The 17,772-nt window shown below is 37.9% G+C and overlaps 1 protein-coding gene across 7 annotated transcripts in view; it reads right to left on the reverse strand.

Annotated features, from left to right (window-relative positions):
• Positions 1-17,772, reverse strand: part of DOCK3 (dedicator of cytokinesis 3) — a 656,527-nt gene that overhangs the window by 559,217 nt on the left and 79,538 nt on the right. The window lies entirely within an intron of this gene.

Consider the following 17,772-nt stretch of genomic DNA (forward strand, 5'->3'; position numbering starts at 1 on the left):
AATTCCCAGCGGAGGAGCCCCACGGGTCGCCAGCACGACTCTTGTGGCCAGGGAGGTGGTTTTGCCAGCGCCTTGGAGCGTCGGTTCTTGGTGCAGAGTCAGAAAAGCACCATCAATCTTAATGCCGCTGATTTAGTCGGTGCAGTGGATTGCTCAGATTTTGGCACTGAGAATCAGTAAGTTGGACGTCCACTCAGAAACCCAACTACAAAGACGGTAATTATAAATTACAAAGACCACAGATGGATAAATCTACAAGGAAGGGAAGAAAACAGCCAAAAAAGGCTGAGAATACCCAAGATCAGAATGCCTCTCCCTCAGCAGGGGATCACAGTTCCTCATCAGCAACAAAACAAGGCTTGATGGAGAACTAGTGTGTTCCAATTACAGAAGCAGGCTTCAAAATGTGGATAATAAGAAACTTCTGTGAATTAAAAGAACTTGTTCTAACCCAATCCAAAGAAACTAAGAACTTTGAAAAAAGGTTTGACGAACTGTTAACAAGAATACACAATTTAGAGAGGAAAATAAGTGAATTGATGGAGCTGAAAAACACAACACGAGAACTACGTGAAGTATGCACAAGTTTTAACAGCCGAATTGATCAAGCAGAAGAAAGGATATCAGAGGTCGAAGACCAACTCAAGAAGACAAGATTAGAGAAAAAAGGATAAAAAGGAACGAGCAAAGTCTCCAAGAAATATGGGACTATGTGAAAAGGCCTAATCTACGCTTGCTAGGTGTACCTGAATGTGATGAAGAGAATGAATCCAAGCTGGAAAATATGCCTCAGGATATTATTCAGGAAAATTTTCCCAACCTAGTAAGGCAGGATAATATTCAACTCCAGGTAATACAGAGAACACCACAAAGATATTCCTCAAGAAGAGCTACTCCAAGGCACATAATCGTCAGATTCACCAGGGTTGAAATGAAGGAGAAAATACTAAGGGCAGCCAGAGAGAAAGGTCAGGTTACCCACAAAGGGAAGCCTATCAGACTTACAGCAGATCTCTCAGCAGAAACCCTACAAGCCAGAAGAGAGTGGGGACCAATATTCAACATCCTTAAAGAAAAGAACTTTCAACCAAGAATTTCACATCCAGCCAAACTAAGCTTCATAAGTGAAGGAAAAATAAAGTTTTTTGTGAACAAGCAAGCACTCAGATTTCATCACCACCAGGCCTGCTTTACAAGAGCTTCTGAAAGAACCACTACGCATAGAAAGGAACAAACAGTATCAGCCTTTCTAAAAAATACTAAAAAGTAAAAAGCATCAATATAATGAAGAATTTACATCAACTAATGGGCAAAATAGCCAGCTAATATTAAATGGCAGTATTAAACTTACATATATCATTATTAATTCTAAATTTAAATTGACTAAATCCCCCAATCCAAAGACAGACAGGCAATTTGGATAAAAAACTAAAACCCATCGGTATGCTGCATGCAGACCCATCTCACATTCAAGGATACACAAAGACTCAAAACAAGGGATGGAGAAAGATTTACCAACCAAACAGTGAGCAAAAATAAATAAACAAAAAGCAGAAGTTACGATTTTTGCCTCTAATAAAATAGTCGTTAAAGCAACAAAGATCAAAAGAAGCAAAGGACATTATATAATGATAAAAGGATCAATGCAACAACAAGAAGAGCTAAAGATCCTAAATATATACGCACCCAATAGAGGAATACCCAGACATACAAGACTTACAAAGAGACTTAGACTCCCACACAATAATAGTGGGAGACTTCAACATTAATATTAGACAGATCAATGAGACAGAAAATTAACAACGATATCCAGGACTTGAACTCAGATCTGGAACAAGTAAACGTAATTAACATTTATAGAACTCTCCACTTTAAATACACAAAATATACACTCTTATCAGTACCACATCATATCAACTTAGAAGTTTAAACGAAATGTTGGTTGGATCCTTGTTTGTTATTCTTTTCCCTCATTTTCTTTCATGTCTCCATTATTAAGGACAATTATAGGCATACCAATATTTAGACTGCATTCTAGCCTGGGCAATGAAGCAATACCCCCATTCTCTCTCCCTCTTCCTCTTTCTCTTTCTTCCTCTTCTTTATTCTTTTTCTTATTATTCTTTTTTTCTTTCTCAAAAAAAAAAAAAGACATTTTGCACACGTGGAAATGTATCTGTATGATAAACATCTCAGTGTGCAGTTGCTGGGGAAAAAAAAAGACTGACAACAAAAAAGTGTAAGTGAGGATAAATTATTGGTGAAAAGGCAAAATGGTGCAGCTCCTATGAAAAATAGCTTGTTGGTTCCTCAAAAGCATATAATTACTATTTGATCTAGCATTTCCACTTCTAAGTATATGCTAAAGAGAACTAAAAAATATGCTCTCATAAAAACCTACACACACATGTTCAAAACAGTGTGTGTTTTGCAAAAATAAATAAATAAATAAATGTATGTTTTGATAAACAAAATGTGATGTATTAGTCAGTCATGGTGGCTCATGCTTGTAATCCCAGCACTTTGGGAGGCCAAGGCAAGTGGATCACCTGAGATCGGGAGTTCAAGACCAGCCTAACATGGAGAAACCCCATCTCTACTAAAAATACAAAATAAGCCAGGCATGGTGGGGCACACCTGTAATCCCAGCTACTTGGGAGCCTGAGGCAGGAGAATCGGTTGAACCCAGGAGGCGAAGGTTGCAGTGAGCTGAGATCACGCCATTGCACTCCAGCCTGGGCAACAAGAGCGAAACTCCATCTCAAAAAAAAAATGTGATGTATCTGTTAGAGTAGGCAGCCAGACATAAGCAGGGCAGAAGAACCCCTCCCATCCTCGCCTCCTCTGGAATGTCAGGCAACCACAGAAAACATCTGGAAGATGGTGATCAACAGTTTCCCAATAAGATCACAGGAACTGGGCAAGCAGGCTCAAGCATGCACATTATGAGGCAAAATGGCAGTGTTTAACCAGTATATGACCTTCCTCTGGAAACACGCTACTGGTAAGGGGAAAACACCCCCAAATTAGCATGCATACAACTTCCATAAACACACTGTGCATGCGGCCCCTCCCAAGTGCTGGCAGGCCACTGTACATGCAGACAGCCCACCCCAGTGGAAAAAAGCAAGGGAGGAGAAACAGAAACTCCAGAACCATGCCAGCAAATAAAACCTCAAGTCCAGGGCTAAACGGGGCACCTGGATCTCTCAAGTAACCCACTCGGCCCTCTTCCAAGTATACTGTGCTTCCTTTACTCCTGCTCTAAAACTTTTTAATAAACTCTCACTACTGTTGTAAAATTTGCCTTGGTCTCTCCCTCAGCCTTAAACCTACTCTTGCCCCTCAGCAGAATTCTTCTCTATACAGTAGAATACTATTAGTCCAGAAAACGAATACAATACTTATACATGCTACAACACAGATGCACCTTGAAAGCCTATGCTAAGTAAAAGAAGCCACACACAAAAGGTTACATATTATACGATTCCATTTTTATGAAATATCCAGTATAGGCAAATACATGGACACAGAAAACGGATTCACTAATCTATTTTCTAGAGAAGGGAATAAGAATTGATTGCTACTGGGCACAGAGTTTCTTTCCTGGGTGGTGAAAATGTTCTGAAATTAGATGATGATGGTTGCACGACCATCTGAATATACTAAAAACCAATGTACTGTATATTTTATCAAAAGGCAAAGTAACTCAAGAGGTTCTCTTTTACATCAACAGATATTACTGATACTGTTCCGTTATATTCAAGGAGTCACTTGCAAGTCCAAAGTGACTGAACAAGTTGAGACACTAATTCATTATAACCTGAAGTGGTATCCACTGAGGTGTTACAACTAACAGAGGTGAAACTATACATGGAACAGGAAAAGGTTGAGTTGGGTAAATTTACAAAGCTTATAAAAATGCAAGATGTTTCAAACCTATGGTGTTATTCATCAAGAAGTACTCTGAAAAAATTATTTGACTCTACATCCATTAGTCAATGATGAACTTCAATCACTCTCATGGACTTAAAAATCTTCACTTCTGTGAACCTCTGTAAAAAATAGAAACTAAATATACTGACTTGCTCAAGTACAGGGTAAGATGGCTTAGCAGTGGTCATGTTTTTACAATTTTTTGAACTTACAAGGTTAAACTCAAATTTTTCTCAATGAGAACTGCCCTCAACCACTATTATCAAATAATAAATGGTTTTGGAAACTAGCTTTTGCTGCAATTTTGATCATTTTTTTAAGAATGCAACTTAAAAAACACACTTATATGTGAAACTCATAACTGCTATAAAGTCATTTCAACAACCTGAATCACAAGTAATACCAAGCAGCTTTACACACTTCCCATGCTGTCAAAAGTGAAAAGAAGCAGGGAGTGGTGGCTCACACTTCTAATCGTAGCACTATGGAAGGCAGGTGGATTACCTGAGGTCAGGGCTTCAAGACCAGCATGGCAAACATGGTAAAGCCCTACCTCTACTAAAAATACAAAATTGGCCAGGCATGGTGGCGCATGCCTGTAATCCCAGCTACTTGGGAGGCTGAGGCAGAAGAATCGTTTGAACCTAGGATGCAGAGGTTGCAGTGAGCTGAGATCACACCACTGCACTCCAGCCTGGGCAACAAGAGCAAAACTCCATTTAAAAAAAAAAAGTTTTCTTATTTATATCAACTTTTTAGATGCAAAGAGTACATGTACAGATTTGTTACATGAGAATATTGCATGATGCTGGGTTTGGAGTACAAATCCCATCAACTGGTTGTTTGTACAGCAGCTGGTAGGTAGTTGTTTTTTTTTTACCCATCCCACTCCCTCCACCTTCTAGTAGTCCACAGTGTCTATTGTATTGTTCCCATATTTATGTCCCCGTATGTTCAATGCTTAGCTCCTACTTATAAGTGAAAACATGCACTATTTGGTTTTGTGTTCCTCCTGCAGCATTTCTGTCTGTACTTTTTTTTTTTTTTTTTTTTTGAGACAGAGTCTCACTCTGTTGCCCAGGCTGGAGTGCAATGGCAGGATCTCGGTTTACCGTAACCTCCACCTCCCAGGTTCAAGCAATTCTCCTGCCTCAGCCTCCCATGTAGCTGGGACTACAGGTACATGCCACCAAAAACTGGCTAATTTTTGTATTTTTAGTAGAGACAGCGTTTCACCATGTTGGCCAGGCTGGTCTCAAACTACTGACCTCAGGTGATCCATCCTCCTTGACCTCCCAAAGTGCCGGCCTGCAGCATTTTTTAAACTTCATGCAACTGCAAAGGAAAATGCTGCAACTTCAAAAGAAGTTTCTATATTTCACAATCCATTTAACAGTACAACTGATGAGCTGCCACCTAATCATCATTGGAAGTACTTTAATCTGCAATGTAATCACATGTTAAGTGGCAAATAACAAGAAAAGACTGGATAGATTCCCATAAATGCCTTCTAAGTGACAAATATTCTCAAATTAAAATATTTGCCTATGGGCGAGACATGGTGGCTCACACCTATAATCCTAGCAATTTGGAAGGTTAAGACAGAAGGACTGCCTGAGCCCAGAATTTTGAGACCAGCTTAGGCAGCATAGTGAGACCCTGTCTCTAAAAACTAAAAAAGAAATTATCCAGGTGTGGTGGCACATGCTTATAGTCCCAGCAACTCAGGAGGCCAAACTGGAAGAATCACTGGAACCCAGGAAATTGAGGCTGCAGTGAGCCATGATCATGGGACTACACTCCAGCCTGGGCAACAAAGCAAGACCATGTCTCAAAAAAAAATAAATAAATTCACCTTCGGAGTGATGCCAGCATTTGGCAATATCTATTTATATGAAAAGGTATTTCTACAGATAAAATACATAAAATCTCATTACAGATTGGTACTGACAGATGAAGATTTATAAATTATTTTATCACAGGGAACAGTGAACACGAAGTAACTAAAATGTTATTCAAAAAAGAATCTATTCTTCTCATTAGTAGACAGGTATTATAAAACATCATATTCAACTATTATATTTTGAATTTCATCAATAAAAATGTGTGGAGGTTTTTTTCCCTCTACTGTTATCTAAGTACCTATATAATATCTTCAAATTTGCCTCATGACCCATGGAGTCTAAAGTACTTACTATTTAGCCTTTTAGAGAAAATATTTGCAAACTCCCAGTCTAAAGCAAAAATAGTACCAATGTCATATATTTATAGTATTTTGAAAAGTAAAATTTGTAACAAAAGTAGCACAAAGTATGGGAGGGAGGAATTTAATAGTGTTGTAGATCATTACACTACATGAAAGTAATTTTTCTTTTTTTTTTTTTTTTTTTTGAGACAGCGTCTCGCTCCATTACCAGGCTGGACTGCAGTGGTGCGATCTTGGCTCACTGCAACCTCTTACCTCCCGAGTTCAAGTAATTCTCCTGCCTCAGCCTCCCAAGCAGCTGGAACTACAGTTGTGCATCACCATGCCCAGCTAATTTTTCTATTTTTTAGTAGAGATGGAGTTTCACCATGTTGGCCAGGATGGTCTCAATCTCTTGACCTCATGATCCATCTGCCTTGGCCTCCCAATTACAGGCGTGAGCCACTACGCCCAGCCTATAGTTGCTAGGTAGTGTTTTCTTTGCTAGAGTATTTTTAAATTACCTAACATACTTTTCTTACAAAGAAAGCTTCAAGTGAATTACCATATTTTCTATTTGACAAGCATCCCCATGAAGCAGAAAGGAAAAGGAGAAAAAGAAAAAACGTTACAGGTGCTAGGGTGATATAGTTTGGCTGTATCCCCACCCAAATCTCATCTTGAATTGTAATCCCCATAATCCTCACGCCTCTAGGAGACACCTGGTAGAAGGTGACTGGATCATGGGAGTGGTTCCACCATGAGGTTCTTGTGATACTGAGTTTTTTCAGGAGATCCGATGGTTTTTTTGTTTGTCTGTCTGAGACAGAGTCTCACTCTGTCACCCAGGCTGGAGTGCAGTGGCACAATCTCAGCTCACTGCAACCTCCGCCTCCTGAGTTCAAGTGATTCTCTGCCTCAGCCTCCTGAGTAGCTGGGATTACAGGTGCCCACCACCACACCTGGCTAATTTTTTTATTTTTGGTAGAGATGGGGTTTCACCCTCTTGGCCAGGCTGGTCTTGAACTCTTGATCTCATAATCCACCCACCTCAGCCTCCCAAAGTGCTAGGATCACAGTGTGAGCTACTGTACCCTGCTGATCTGATGGTTTTAAAAGAAGCTCTTCCCCTTTCACTTCTCATACTTCTCTCTCTTGCCACCATGTGAGAAGGTCCAAGCTTGCTTCCCCTTTGCCTTCCACCATGACTGTAAGTTTCCTGAGCTCTCCCCAGCCATGAGGAATTGTGAGTCTTTAAAACTCCTCTCCTTTATAAATTACCTAGTCTCAGGTAATATCTTTATAGCAGCATGAGAATGGAATAATACATGGGGTTTTTCAAACTATCAAACTATCAAAACATAAGCTATATACATGCTATAATACATGTAATTAACTGGTGCTTTTTTGTGGTACCATAATAAGATCAAGATGGAAAGATTACTATGAATTTCAGTTAACACTCACATAAGCTGTAATACCTATGCATTCACTGCATTACAACTGTCTATAAAAAGTCTGTTCTTCAATGTGAACACGTGGACACAGGGAGGGGAACATCACACACCGGAGCCTGTTGGGGAGATGGGGGGAAAAGGAGGGAGAGCATTAGGACAAATATCTAATGCATGTGGGGCTTAAAACCTAGATGACAGGTTGATAGGTGCAGCAAACCACCATGACACATGTATACCTGTGCAACAAACCTGCACATTCAGCACATGTATCCCAGAACTTAACGTTAAAAAAAAAAAAGCCCATTCTTTTTATGTCACAGGGTTGAAGGACATATAAAAAGTAGTTTTAATCCAACAAGTAGACCTATTATCACCTAATACTGCTTTAGATACCCACAAAAATATCAGTCCTATACATACTTATGCCTTTTTTCTTATTTCTAGGTTAAAAAATATTAAAATTTTTACATTTGAAGCATTATTGCATTATTAAAGTTATTACATTAACTGAGAAGCTATTCTAGTAAGTTACTTCTGTATTATCCATACAAATAAAAAAAAATTATGGCTCACCCAAAAAATAATTTGTTTGGGTTTGCAAAGAGCATATCTGTCTTAGAGCATATCTGTCTTCTTAATTATGTTTTGCTTGGGCCAATTATGAAATTAATTTACATTCTAGAGCACACACCAGCTGGATGGGGGAGTAACACACCCTGGTAGCAAATGGACAGCAGAGAAAATCTAGCTTAAAGCATTCAAAACTGGCCATGAATAATGTCAAAGCAATCCACACTTTTTTCCCAACTGATAATTAACTATCATTTTAGCACTACCTCATGCAAAGCAAATGAAGCACTGCAATGCAAAATCAAAAGCAGACTATAAACTCTAAGGCAGAGGTTCCTAACCTTTTTGGCACCAGGCACCAATTTCATGGAAGACAATTTTCCGGGGTCCCGGAGCCAGGTTGGGGATGATGTTTTGGGGATGAAGTTGTCCTATCTCACATCATCAGGCATTAGTTAGATTCTCATAAGGAGCACACAATCTAGATCCCTCACATACACAATTCACAATAGGGTTTGCGTTCCTATGAGAATCTAATGCCCCTGCTGATCTGAGAGGAGGTGGAGCTCAGGTGGTAGCACTGGTTTGCTCACTGCTAACCTCCCACAGTGAGGCCCAGTTCCTAACAGGCCATAGACTGGTACCAGTCAGCGGCCCAAGGGTTGGGGACCCCTGCTTTAAGGGACACTAGGGAACTGGGCAAAGGCAGAATATATAATGAATTTGAGAACAGTAATGAAAGACAGAAAATTAACTAAGGAGTTAGGCTACACCCTAAAGAAAATACTGTCAGTTAAACACTACCTTACGGCATCTGAAATGACATTTATATAAATGGCCCAAGACTTTTACCTGACAAATTATTAGAGAGTAAATACACCAAATTAACTGTAATTTGCAACTAGATAGTCTTTCCTACCTTTCCTTTCAGAATAAAAATAGCTCATAAGAAGTCTCTATGATGGGATTTTTCTGTGAGACATACTTAATCTAAAGAGGCAGTGAAAGATGATGTCCACTAACAGGATTTTTAAAAATAGGTATAGAAGCAAGTTTGGGAAGGATGTTGACTGTAGATTGACTCATAAAAATATCTATCCTAACTAAGCCACTTCAGCCTTAAACCAAACGAATAAGCTCATTATCTGAAGCTATTTACATGACCAGGTAGAGAAGAAAATCATTTACTGCTTTTACTACTTCTTACTTATTTTCCTTTACTTTTCTTCCCCATTTGCCTGAAACTTAATCCTTACTTCCCTAGTTCCCATTCTCCCATGCCATACTATACACTACAAACGTACCTGCAACAGAACATAGTGATAAAAAGCGTGTTTCACCTATAGCTATGTAAACATTAAATGCTAAATTTGTACCAGGATACAGAAGCAAAACAAGGTGTTAATTAAATATTTGAAACACAGAAAGATAAGTTAAAGGTATACCTAGAAAAACTATAAAGAGGAGGTAACTGCTGATAGAAAGAAACTAATTGATGAATGCCTGCTCTCATCTCAAGCACTTTCCTAGGCATGCCACACACATTGTTCCATCTAATCTTAATTTTGGGAAAGAGAGGAAAGAAGGAAGGCAGGCAGGAAGTATCATCAGGAGAAATCTAGATGGTAATTTTCTAACAGGCCTAAAAGACAGCGTTATTTGTTACGGTAAATAAGAAGGCATTTCAAACAGAGTTCATCTGATCCATAAAAGTCACCATAACACTCACCAAGAATCAATTCTAAGAAATAACTCAGTATGTAAATCAGCCTATTAAGTAATTAAATTTTCAGTGAAGAACATTCTTTTCCAGCATCTAAGATGCTGATGTCCTCTATTCAATGTAACCTACTGGTAGCACAGTATATTACAAGTGCAACAGAAGGTTGTTTGGTAAGAAACCATGATGAAAGCGGGTATAGAGTTTGGAGGAAATGTTACATCCAAGCCATGCAAATCCTAAAAGTACCAACTTGTCCCACCATAAAGCACTGTTTTTCAGAAACTGTATTTAGTTTCAAGAAATTCATTTCCTTCTTCCTTGAGGAGCAGGCAAACATTATCAACAACCATCACTTTGGAGCTCTTTTTTCCACACTTTTAACTGACTATTCATTGCTTCCCCAGCTGTGACCAAATCTGTCTTTGCTCTCTAGAGAGAACACCCACAACTCTGGCATCCTACACAGTCTCTTATCTTTCCCCACCCAGTGTTTACTTATATTCACTGTAGGAACTCACTAGTTTAAGAAATCAACTTTACAAGACAGAATCCTTTCCCTTTAAAATTACAAACAATAGGGCCAACCACACTGGCTTACATCTGCAGTCCCAGCACCTTGGGAGGCTGAAGTGGAAGGATCGCTTGAAGCAAGGAATTCAAGATCAGCTTGGGCAACATAGCAAGACTCCATTTCTAAAGAAAAAGATCAGAAACAATAAAGAATGTCTACTCACATCACTCAAAACTGTATTGAAGGTTGTAGCCAGGGCAGTCAGGCAGGTAGAAATAAAATAAAAATAAACGGCATACAAACTGAAAAGAAAAGAGCTAAACTCTACTTGCAGATAACATGATTTTCTAACCTGAAAATCAAATGGAATCTACCAAAACAGTTACTAGAATAACAGAGTTTAGCAATGTCATACAAGATCACCATGCAAAAATCAGCCATATTTCCATATACTATCAGAAAACAAAATGTGTTTAAAAACAATACCCTTTTTTTTTTTTTGAGACAGACTCTTGCTCTATTGCCCAGGCTAGAGTGCAGTGGCACAATCTTGGCTCACTGCAACATCTGCCTCCAAGGTTCAAGTGATTCTCCTGCCTCAGCCTCCTGAGTAGGTGGGATTACAAGCATGTGCCACCATGCCAGTAATTTTTGTAATTTTAGTAGAGACGGGGTTTCACCATGTTTATCAGGCTGGTCTTGAACTACTGACCTCAAGTGATCCACCCACCTCAGCTTCCCAAAGTGCTGGGATTACAGGCATGAGCCACCATGCCCAGCCAGAACAATACCATTTAAATTAACATAAAACCTATGAAATACTTAATAGTAAATACGTCAAAATAAATGAAACATCTGTATATTGAGAATATTTCTGAAAATAAATAAATGAATATGCCTTGTTCATTGGTCAAAAGACTCCATACTGTTAAGATGACAGTTCTCTCCATATCAATTAACAGATTTAATTCGACCCCAATCAAAATCCCAATTATGGACATAGACAAATTGATTTTAAAATTCATATAGAAATGCAAAGGACCTAGAATAGCCAAAACAATGCTGAAAAGAGAAAAAAAAGTTCAAGCTAACACTTACCTGATTTCAAGAATTATTATAAAGCTACAATAATCAAAATAGTGTGGTACTGAAGACTAATGTATGGTAAATACAGACTAACAGATAAGTGGAACAGAATTAAAAGTCTAAAAATAAATCCAGGCATATAAACACAGTTGATTTTTGACATAGATGTAAAAACGATGCAGTGGGAAAGGAATGCCAATTTAACAAATGGTGTGGGAATAAATGGATATCCATATTAAAAAAAACATACTTGAATCCATGCCCTGTACTATATTAAAAATAAAACTTAAAATGGATAATAGATGATATAGTTTGGATGTCTGTTCCCGCCAAACCCCATGTTGAAATTATTGCCCAATGTTAAAGGTGGGGTCTGGTAGGAGGTGTTTGGGTCATGCAGGCAGATGTTTCATGAATGTCTTGGTGCTGCCCTCTCAACAGTGAGTGAGTTCTCACAAAATCTGCTTGTTTAAAAGTATGTGGTACCTCCCCCACCACTTATTTCTGCTCTTGCCATGTGATGTACTGCCTCCCCCATTGCCTTCTGCCATGCCTGTAACCTTCCTGAGGCCCTCACCAGAAGCAGATGTCAGCACTATGCCAGGTGTACAGCCTGCAGAACTGTGAACCAATTAAGCCTCTTTTCTTTATAAATTACCCAGCCTCAGGTGTTTCTTTATAGCAACACAAGAATGGACTAACACAACCTAACTGTAAATCTAAAATTATAAAACTTCAGAAGGCATTATGAGAGAAAATCTTCATGACCCTAGGTTTAGGCAAAGATTTCTAAGATACCAAAAGCATAATCCATATAAGAACCAACTGATAAATTAGATATCATCAGCTGGGTGTGATGGTTCACACCTGTAATCCCAGGATTTTGGGCAGCCAAGGTGGGTGGATCACCTGAGTTCAGGAGTTTGAGACCAGCCTGGTCAACATGGTGAAATCCCATCTCTACTAAATATATGAAAATTAGCCAAGCGTGGTGGTGGGTGCCTGTAAGACCAGCTACTCAGGAGGCTGAGGCAGGAGAATTGCTTGAACCCGGTAGGTGGAGGTTGCAGTGAGCCAGGATTGTGCCATTGCACTCCAGCCTGGGCAACAAAGTAATACTCTGTATCAAAGGAAAAAAAAAATAGACATCATCAAAATTTAAACTTCTGCTCTGTAAAGAGAATGAAAAGAGAATGAAAGACTGTAAAGAGAATGAAAACATGAGACATGAACTAAAAGAAAATCTATATATCTGATATATATCTGATAAAGGACTTGTGTCCAGAATATATGAAGAACTCTCAAAACCTAACAAGAAGAGTGAAGTGGCACATAATGGTAGAACAGGAAGCTCTAGGAGGGAGTTGGTTCCTCCCCTGAAAAGAAAACAAACAAACAGTAAACTGGAATAAAACCAGAATCAATTCTCTTGGAATCCTGGAGCCTAACTGAACACTTACAACAACCAGCAGGGATGAACCCTGGTACAATCTGATTAGGGAAGAGGTTAATAAAGTTGATGTTGGGTAAGAAAGCAATGTATGCAAACCAAATATCATTGCTCATTCCTCATCCCCTCTGCAACAGTTAAGATAGTAGCTCATATTCCTGAAGAAGTTGCTTGGTGTCCAGACAGGCAGTGGGGCCCTTGTCCTCCAAAAATTCAGTGTTACACATTTTGTTTGGTCTGAAGGAACCCTGAAGGATCAGCACAAACACCTGCCTTGGTTTTGATCAAATTCCATTTATGGCAGCATAAAAGAGAATAAAACAATTAGGAATGAATTTAACCATGGAAGTGTAAGACTTGCATAATGAAAGCTACAAAACATTACTAAGTGGAAGGACATCCATATTCATGAAATGGAAGACTTGATATTGTTAAAATAACATTACTACCCAAAGTAGTCTACAAATTCAAAGCAACCCCTATCGAAATCCCAAAGGCACTGGGTGTGGTGGCTCAGCCTATAATCCCAACACTTTGGGAGGCTGAGGTGGGCAGATCACCTGAGGTCGGGAGTTTGAGACCAGCCTGGCCAACACGGTGAAACCCTACTTCTACTACAAATACAAAAATTAGCTGGACACAGTGGCACATACTCAGCTACTTAGGAGGCTGAGGCAGGAGAGCAACATAGTGAGACTCTGTCTTTAAAAAAAAAAAAATCCCAATGGCATTTTTTTACAGATAGAAAAATCCATGCTAAATTTAATATGGAAGCTCAAGGGACTCTAAATAGCCAAAAACTCTTGAAAAATAATAAAAGTTGGAGGACTCACACATTCTGGTTTCAAAGCTTACTACAAAATTACAGTTATCAAAATACTGTGATACTAACATAAGGGTAGACATATAGATAAATAAAATATAATCAAGAGCCAAAAATAAACCATAACACGTTTTTAACAAGAGTGCCAAGACCATTAAATGGGGAAAGGGCAGACTGTTCAGCAAATGGTGCTAGAAAAACTAGATAACCACATGCAAAAAAAATTTTTTTTAATGAGGTTGGACCTTTACCTACCAACATATACAAAACTCAACTGAAGGCCAAGCTCAATGGCTCACACCTGGGGAGGCCAAGGCAGACAGATCACTTCAGCCCAGGAGTTCAACACCAGCCTGGGTGACACGCCAAAACCCTGTCTCTACAAAAAAAATACAAAAAATTAGCCAGGTGGTGGCATATGCCTTTAGTCCCAGCTACCTAGGAGGCTGAGATGGAGGATAACCCAAGCCTGAGAGGTTGAGGCTGCAGTGAGCCATGATGACACCACTGCACTCCAGCTTGGGTGACAAAAGTGAGGCTCTGTCCAAAAAAAAAAAAAAAAAAAAAAAAATCTGAAGATGGATCAAAGAGCTATACATAAGAGCTAAAACCATAAGTTTCCTAGAAGAAAACATAAGGGCAAATATTCATGACATTAGATTTGGCAATGGTTAAAAAAAAAAAAAAAGAAAAGAAAAAAAAGATTTGGCAATGGTTTCTAAGTTATGACACCAAAAGCACAAACAAAAGCAAATATATAAATTAGACTTTACCAAAATGAAAAGCTTTTGTACATTAAGGGACACTATTAAGAGAAGGACAAGCCCACAGAATGGTATAAAATATCTGCAAATCATGTTTTATAAGATTTTCATATACAGAATATATAAAGAAGGCCTACAATTCAACAAAATACAAACCATTTTAACCCGATTGAAAATGGGCAAAGAACTTTAATAAAAGACATACAAATGAACAACAAGCGCATGAAAAGATTCTCAACATCATTACTCATTAGGAAAATGCAAATCTAAGCCACAAAATACCACTTCACACATACTACAATGACTATTACTTTCTTTTTTAAAAAAAATAGAAAATAGTTAAGTGTTGGCAAGAATGTGGAGAAATTGGAACCCTGTGCATTGCTGGTGGGAATGTGAAATGGTACAGCTGCTTTATTTTCCATAAACAGCTTGGCAGTTCCTCAAAAAGTTAAACAGAAAATTACCATATGCTCTAGGAATTCTACTCCTAAGTACACACCAAAAAAAAAAAAAAAAAAAAAAATCCCAGAAAACAGAAGATACTTGTACATCAATGTTCATAGATTATTCACCATAGCCAAAAGGTAGAAACAATGTAAGTGCACATTAGTGAATAAACAAAATGGGATATAGATAGATAGATATAAAACTATTCATCCATAAAAAATAATGAAGCTCTAGTACATGTTATAACATGGAAGAACCTTAAAAGCACTATGCTAAGGGAAACAAGCCAAACACAAAAGAACATGTATTGTATAATTTGACCTATATAAAGTACCTAGACTTGGGGAAGGGGAGAACAAAGAGCTATTGTCTCACAAATATAGACTTTCTGTACAATAAAAAAGTTCAGGAACTAGATACTAGTAATAGTACACACTGTGAATGTACTTAATACCACCAAATTATACATTTAAGAATTGTTAAAATGGTCACTATGTGTTATATATATTTTACCACAATTCTTTAAAAAGCTATTGTGGTAAAAAGTAAAACCCAGATACGAGGCATGAAATTTTATGGTCAATCAAATGCATGGCAATAAATTAATTACTCCATGCTACAACAACTTTAGAAACCCAAAAATGAGAAAAAAAAAACTAATTTTAAAACAAAAAAAAAAGAATATTCACTTCAAAGATGGTAAAACAGCTGTCACATAAAAAAATGCTCAACATCATTAGTCACTAGGAAAATCCAAATTAAAGCTACAACGAGATATCACTACGCACCTATAGATTATCAAAATTAAAAAGACTAGCCATACGCAATGTTGGTAAGGATATGGAAGAACTGGAATTCCTATACATGACTAGTGGCAATGTAAAAATGATACTATCATTTTTGAAGAAAGTTTGGCAGTTTCTAAAAAAGTTAAGTATATACCTACCACACAATTTAACCATTCCATTCCTAGGTATTTTCTCAAAAGCAATGAAAAAAAATGTGACAATACCAAGATTTATACATGGGTGTTCACAGCAGCTTTATTTGATTAGCAAAAATTGGTAATAATCCATATATCAACAATGAATGAACAAAATTTTGGTATGTCCATACAATGGAATAGTATTCTGTAAAAATAAAGAACTACTGATACAGGCAACAGAGCTAAATCACCAAAAAATGAGACAAAGTGTATGAGAAAAGTAGTCAAAAAGAGTACATACAGTATGATCAATTAATGTAAGATTTTAGAAGATGCAAAGTAATATACAGTGACAGAGAGCAGGTAAGTAATCGTTTGGAGATGGGGGATAAGGCAAGAGGAGAGTAGGATCAAAAAGGGGCTTAAATTTCTTGGAGTGACTACAGTGATGAATTCATGGATGAATACATATGTCAAAATTTATCAATGTATACTTTAAATAGGTATAGATTACATCAATTATAAAGGTTTTTGTTAATGTCAAGGTGAATTGAGATGGCTCACTTTCATATCCAACAGGTATGGTTGCCAGTCTATAGAGAAGGAAACAGGTAACAGATCATTCAATTAGCCTGCCCCAGGTCAAACAACTAGTAAGAAAAAAAAAGGAAATCAAATTCAGGACTATGTGGTAACCAAGCCCTTTCTCTTTATACTTGTTTTGAAAAAGGAGAAGCATATAAATGGGTAGAGATCTATTCAACAAATATTTATTATATGCCAAACACTCTCCTAGGAATCAGGGATATCGCAGAGAACAAAAGACACAAAAACCCTTCCTTGCACCATGAAGAGCTTAAACATTCTGGGAACAGACGGGTCATAAATAAAGGCAAATAATATGTCAGATGGTCAAGTAAATGCTAAGAAAAAGTAAGGTACTAAGGAATGAGTGGCTCAATTTTGAAAGTAGAAATGTCTGAAGGAAGTTACTGTAGAACAATGCACAACACACACTGGTGTGAAAAAAAAAAAACAAATGAAAAGGGAGGAACAACTAAATGATTTGGTTGGCCTAAAAAAAATAGAAACAGTTAAGGAAAGGGAATATACATTAGTGGACTGATTTCAACCTAACGAAAAAACTTAATTTAATGCAATGCCTGAGTATGTATTTGTAGTACACAAAGAATAGTTAAGTTGGCTGAGTGAGGTGGCTCACGCCTGTAATCCCAGCACTTTGGGAGGCTGAGGCAGGTGGATCACCTGAGGTTGAGAATTCGAGACCAGCCTAACCAACATGGCGAAACCCCATCTCTACTAAAAATGCAAAAATCAGCCAGGTGTGGTGGTGCATGCCTGTAATCCCAGCTACTACGGAGGCTGAGGCAGGAGAATCGCTTGAACTCGGGAGACAGAGGTTGCAGTGAGCCAAGATTGCACAACTGCACTCCAGTCTGGGCAACAAGAGTAAAACTCTGTCTCAAAAAAAAGAGTAGTTAAGTCATTCCCCTTACCCATAACAGGTCAATGAGACAATAAGATAACAAGATGTTGCAAAAAAAACTTGCAAGAGATGTGTCTCAGAGGAAACTAGTAGATTAGAGAATATTTTTAAAAATCTATTATACTTAAATCTAAATAAAACCCCAAAAACTCAAGTGGAAGAATATGACCCAAAACGTTAGTACAATAATCTTAGCACACAGTATCAACCTGCTACTTATTTAGCTGAAAAACTGCAATTATGCAGTAGCAAAATTACAAAGAATTGTTTCTGCCCAGACCTACAAAAAGTTTAACAACAAAAAAAGCGTTGCAACTGAGATATGAAATATGAGAATTTAAGACTATGGATACTAAGTCACAAACCTAGAAAATTAACACAAACA

The sequence above is a fragment of the Saimiri boliviensis genome, chromosome 8, assembly GCF_048565385.1.
Source record: "Saimiri boliviensis isolate mSaiBol1 chromosome 8, mSaiBol1.pri, whole genome shotgun sequence".
Taxonomy (NCBI): Eukaryota; Metazoa; Chordata; class Mammalia; order Primates; family Cebidae; genus Saimiri; species Saimiri boliviensis.